The sequence below is a fragment of the Nelumbo nucifera genome, chromosome 1, assembly GCF_055504915.1.
Source record: "Nelumbo nucifera cultivar China Antique chromosome 1, China Antique-T2T, whole genome shotgun sequence".
In the NCBI taxonomy this organism is placed as follows: domain Eukaryota; kingdom Viridiplantae; phylum Streptophyta; class Magnoliopsida; order Proteales; family Nelumbonaceae; genus Nelumbo; species Nelumbo nucifera.
This window is the reverse complement of record NC_142649.1, coordinates 209,577,718-209,584,382: the sequence shown is the minus strand read 5'-3', so window position 1 is coordinate 209,584,382 and position 6,665 is coordinate 209,577,718.

Here is a 6,665-nt window from a genome sequence, read left to right as displayed (position 1 = left end):
GCCAGTTTGTTGGACCAATAAGTGCTGGATTTGCGACATATATCTCAATCTCATTTCATTGAGTTTACTCAATCTACCCGGCTGACTGAGTAGAAAGTGAGGCAATAACCTTGCCCTACTAAAAACCCATTGGAGTTCAGTAAATCAGATTGAGCTATATGTCGCTAATCCAGCACTTTGACTGGTCCAACCTCAACCCATGAGAAGAACTTATGATTTGTGTGGTCCTAAATGATCTATCATACTATAGTTGGTGCAAGGTTCTAAATGTAGATACAGACCGATATGCCCCCATCGATCTGTATTGGTAAACGTTTTATAGTGTGTTTTTTTTTTTTTCAATCCTGTTGAGAGGATGGTATAGGACCAGCCTTTCTACCTCTGAAGTAGGTCAAACCCTAAGTTCATATATGATGATACGTGGCAACATTTTGATTTTTGAGTTGGCGTTAAGGATCAATTTTTGCAAATATATAGTGTAAATACATACAAAATAATACAAAATTTATGATTTTATACTGTACATGTTTACATTTGTACTGTTTCCAAACTGAACCCCAAGGTTCAAAATATAGGGTCACCGAAATGCCTATTTTTAGGTTTTTGAAACTTTTTGTTTTTAATTGTTAAATATAAGTATTCTATTCTAAATCCTTGTAAAAGTAGGAGACTAAAAAACTAAAAAAATAAATAATGTATCGATCATCGAAAGTGCCGAATATGCATGGACGTATCAGGTGTGTGATATCTGATGCATTAAACATTGGACAAATATAGGTATCACGAGCGATGATGATACTCTGATATCTTCTAGGAATAATGACATCAACTCATCAAATTCATTTTTTTTTTTTTTTTTGTGTTCGAGTAATCGAGTTAGGGGCAGTTTGATGATAGTTGGTTGCCCAATTTCAGTGCGGGTGAATCGGGTGATCATGCGTTAGGCCGGGCCAGGCTTCGGGCTTATCACCTATCAATAGGGCTATAGCCCGGTTCAGATTCTGGGCTTGAAATATAAGCCTGGACCTCGATTTACATGGCTCAGGTCAGGCCAGGCGGGGTTTGTAGCTGTAGTGGTCGATAAGCTCCATTTATAATAAGGTTTATATTTTGGTGAAGGATGGAAAAATTCTATATGACTGATATTAACCTAGTGAAAAAAGTCCCAGGTATACTGTTGTTCCAAATATCTGAACCATATAGTTTTTACAAATTATAAGCCTCTTTAGTTTCAAAAAAAAAAACCAAATTTCAGCACAGCCTGTCAATGATGCCCGAGATGTAACATCTAATTTGATTATTTCGGACTCAGATGACCTATGTAACTTTGGATCGGATTCGAATTATCCATCCAATTCAATAAAAATCCAATTCCGATATATATTTCATATTAATACTATCATATATAATATATATTAAAGTCTATTTATTTTTGATGAGGGCGGATTTGGTCCTCCAATGGCATTGTGACACCTGGCACCTCATGACAAATAAGTGCTAACTACACCAGGTGGCTCCTCCCAGGCAGTTTACTGCTTACAGGCAACTCGCCACTTACAGGCAGTTCACCACTTCCAGACAACTCGCTACCATGCAGCCTGGCACCTTACAGACAGCTCGCCATCAAGCAGCTCGGCTCCTCACAGGCAGCTCGACCACCGCATGATAATTCCAAGGAGCTCACCACCATACCCCGCATTCTACGGGATTGTGACTTGTAACGGCTATATTAGCTCACCCACTCCCCAATTTAGGCGGAAATAGGCCACCTTACCGGCTGGTTGCTTTATCCCCACCTAACACGAAAACAGGTCCCATCACAGTAGGAATCCGAGAACTGCTCCACCAAACCCGCGAAAACTCCAATATATAAAGACCTCACCCCTGAGAGGAAGAGGTATGAGAAAAAATGAGGAGAGAGGAGGAAAAAGAAAAGGGTGCTCTCTAGCTCTCTAGCTCTCTCATTCAACATCATTTTTAGCTCACTATTGTGTGCTAACTTAGCCATCGGAGTGTCTCCACTGGGTAAGCCACCCCGGGTTCTCTGATTCGGTTCTTGTAGGCAACCAGTTCTCGCCGTCTACAAAGATGAGCAAATCATCTCCTACAGGGAGCAGCCGGGTTAAACTACACTAGGGAGCTCCACTTCAGCCCTTGAGTCATTGGCCACTTGGGAGCAAACAAGATGACGAGGTACTTATCCAAAAAAAATGATACGTGACCAGAAACGGTTACATCAATTGGCGCCGTCTGTGGGAGTATGCTATAAAAAGCTAAGTTCTCATCCTACAAAAAACTAAGTCATTTTCTCCCATAAAGCTAAATCCTCACTTTTTAGAAGCTGAAGCTCTCGCATTACGAGGCGGATGCAACGCAATGATAGCTCTAAGGCGCCTAGGGCTGTTCATAAGAAGGCCCAGCCCGACCAAACCGACCAACCCGGACCGACCCAACCCAAGTCGGTCGGGTTTTCATCAGCATCGATCGGTTTCGGGTTGTACAAATTCATAAACCGATGGTTCGGGTCGATTTCGGTTTTCATTAACTAAAAAACTGAAATATCTGAAAATATATATTTCAATATCTATATCTAAAAAATATATATTATGAAATATGTTAGATATATATTTCTAGAAAATATATATTCCAATATATTTGTATGTATATTTTTGTTTATATATATATATATATTTAAAATACATATTTCAGTTTTAAATATATTTCCAGAAAACTAGGTGGCCACGGGGGGCATGGATGAACTTAGAGCCGAAACCGACCCAAACCAACCCAACCCGACTCAAACCAACCAAGTCGGTTTTGCTTAACACTAGGTCGGTTTCGGTTTTCATCTCAGGTATCCCGACCAGGTCGGGTCGGTTGGAAAAACCTCAGCAAACCGACCCAACCCGACCCGTGAACAGCCCTAAAGGCGCCCACCTGGCGGCCTGCGCGCGGCCTGGCGGTCTGGCACGGCCTGACGGCCTGGCCCAGGCGTGAACTCATGAACTGAAAAAGACCCAGCCGCCTCGTCGAAATGGGCAAAGTCAAGGAGAGTGGACTACAAGTCGCTCCCAGAGCCTAAGGGCTAAAGTACTGAATTGGCAGAAACCTCGGCACCTCACAGGCAGCTCGACACCTGGTCAGCCCGGCACCTTACAGGCAGCTCGGCACCTGGTCAGCCCGGAACCTCACAGGCAACTCGGCACCTGGTCAGCCCCACACCTCACAGGCAGCTTGGCACCTGGTCAGCCCGGAACCTCACAGGCAACTCGGCACCTGGTCAGCCCGACACCTCATAGGCAGCTCGGCACCTGGTCATCCTGGCACCTCACAGGCTGCTCAGCACCTGGTTAGCACGGCACCTCACAAGCCGCTCGGCACCTGGTCAGCCCGACACCTCACAGGTAGCTCGGCACCTGGTCAGCCCGACACCTCACAGGCAGCTCAGCACTTCACAAGTCCCAGTCGCCTCTTCGGCATGGGCAAAGTTCAGGAGTGGACTATAAGTCGCTCCCAAAGCCTAAGGGCCACAATATTGCTTAAGACACAATCGCCTCTTTGGCATGGGCAAAGTTCAGGAGTGGACTATGAATCACTCTCAAAGCCTAAGGGCCACAATACTGCTTAAGACTTAGTCGTCTCTTCGGCATGGACAAAATCAACAAGAGTGGATTATAAGTCGCTCCCAGAACCTAAGGGCTAAAGTACAGAACTGGCAGAGACCTCAGCACCACTTAAAACACAATCGCCTCTTCGGCATGGGCAAAATCCAGGAATGGACTACGAGTCGCTCCCAGAGCCTAAGAAACTGAATTAGCGCTTACGAGCTCGTTGAATTACGGGCCAAAAGGAGAAATCTACTCCCTTCACTGAGTTATCTTCAGCTCGGGAGTGGGGGGCAAATGATGAGGGCGGATTTGGCCCTCCAATGACATTGTGACACCTGGTACCTCATGACAAATAAGTGCTAACTACACCAGGTGGCTCCTCCCAGGCAGCTCGCCACCATGCAGCCTGGCACCTTACAGACAGCTCGCCACCAAGCAACTCGACTCCTCACAGGCAGCTCGACCACCGCATGATAATTCCAAGGAGCTCACCACTGTACCCCGCATTCTACGGGATTGTGACTTGTAATGGCTATATTAGCTCACCCACTCCCCAATTTAGGCAGAAATGGGCCACCTTACCGGTTGGTGGCTTTATCTCCACCTAACACGAAAACAGGTCCCATCACAGTGGGAATCCAGGAACTGCTCCACCAAACCCGCGAAGACTCCAATATATAAAGACCTCACCCCCCAGAGGAAGAGGTATGAGAAAAAATGAGGAGAGAGGAGGAAAAAGAAAAGGGTGCTCTCTAGCTCTCTAGCTCTCTCATTCTCTAACATCATTTTTAGCTCACTACTATGTGCTAACTTAGCCATCGGAGTCCCCGTTGGATAATTCACCCCGAGTTCTCTGATTCAGTTCTTGCAGGCAACCAGTTCCCGCCGTCTACAAAGATGAGCAGATCATCTCCTGCAGGGAGCAACCAGGTTGTACTACACTAGGGAGCTCCACTTTAGCCCCTGAGTCATCGGCCACTTAAAAGCAGACGAGATGACGAGGTACTTAACCAAAAAAATGATACGTGACCAGAAACGGTTACATAAATTTCCATTGAACTTTTAACTCTTGGTTTGAATAATCATTTAAAGACTTTAAATATTTAATACATAATTGGACTTATGAAAACAAGACAACATATTGAGCAAAGAGTAAACCCATCAGAATGGGATGAAATCCATAATCCAAAAAATCTGATTAGAATCAAAATCTTTTTTATTTTATTTTATTTTATTTTTTACGCCTAAGGGCAAATTAGAATCAAACTGCATTAGAGGTTTATTTATTCAATCCAACTGCATAGGGAAGAGCCATTGACAAATGACTAATTAATGTCTTCAGTCTTGGCTATCCCGTGTATTGGGCAAACTATACTCAAATCTGCATTCTCGCGCTATCCACCCAAATCAGGCATGTTCCTCGTGGGAAGTTGTGAATAGAATATAGGTATCGTTGCTGTTCTTGTAAATGTTTTAAATAATGAATAATTGTTGTACAAATTAATATACTTAATAAATTTATTCAAACTAAAATTTAAAATGCATTTTGGTTTATGTAAATGCCATCACGTTTAATAAAGGCTGTATTTGTGTCTGAAGTTCACATCTGCGCCTCACAATGTCTTACAATATATTTTTATCGTGTATTGAGAATATCTCCCGATGATAGTATCAGAAATGATGATGTCATTATTGGGAGATGATCCTAATACATGGCAGGGATGTGTTTGGGACGTTGTGGGGCGCCCCTTTGTGAGGCACAGATCTGAATTCTTGTTTTTGTGGGCATTTATTGGAAAAACATCACCACATTAGCACCACATAGGTATTGACATTTATTGCATATAAAATAAAATGAAACAATTGTTCAGTTTCGTTGTTTTATCAAATAAATGGTAGAAAACTGAAACACTTTGTTTTTTTATACATGGGACATATGGGTAAACATCAAGTTCTTGTTTCCTCTAACGCCCCAGTGTTTCTTAGAACCAAATGCTAATGTGATACATTTTAATGGGTATTAACTCGAGGTAGAGAGTAAAAAATATTTAAAGTGAAACCCAACCAAATAACAAAAATGGGAAACTTCTAAAGTGAATATCGTTTAAAGTGAAAAAGTACAAAATATATGTAATTATGTGCCAATCACATTATAAAGTTGACAAATGGAAAGCTAACCTCATGTGTTCATATATAATCACACACAAACCCCATTGAATTTGACAAATTAATCTCATCCATTGTTTATGAGATTGGCTTTACATTGCAACCTTTTATCTTGGTACCAGTAAGCATGTACATGTTTTGAGAGTGAAACAATGAAAGTTAATATATTAAATATTAAATTTAATAAAAAGGAATTGAAGGAAAAAAATATAATAAATAGAAATTTTATTCTCATTCACATTTATAATAGTAATATAGATATAGATATAATTTAACATAACTATTCCATTTATTTTTGTAAATTTTTAAGTCATTGGTTACTCTTATATTCGCAGTTTTAAAGTTCACGTTAATGTACTTTGCAAAGAAAGTCAGTCCACAACGGTGTGGGCCATCTTTGGGCCTTATAGTTAATTCTAAATTTCTAATCACATTTTGAACCCAGGAGCTATCTGCACAACTTTACCCAGAAATTAGAAAATGATTGCGTCAGTTTTGGTGACTCACTCGTGGTCCACCAACGTGTCCAAATGGATGAATACGTGGCAGAGAAATACCCTTACCATGAAATATGAGGTCCCAAATGTTCCTTGCTAACAACTTCTCTTTCAGCCACGTGTCTATCAACAATTTTTGTTCATAACAGAGATTTGCGGGGTGTCGGATGATATGCCGACATATGATTAAAGGAGGTCCATTCAAATAATTGGTTTCATTATCTGACATGTGGTGAATAATTTGACCACGTCAGATCAGGCCACGAGTGAACCAATCATTAACATAGGAATTGGCATTGCTCTCCCGGAAAATCTATGTTGTGGGAAAGACATGGTATCGAACCCTCGCTCTCCTAAATCCCAACAATAAATAACTAACCAATACCAACTAATC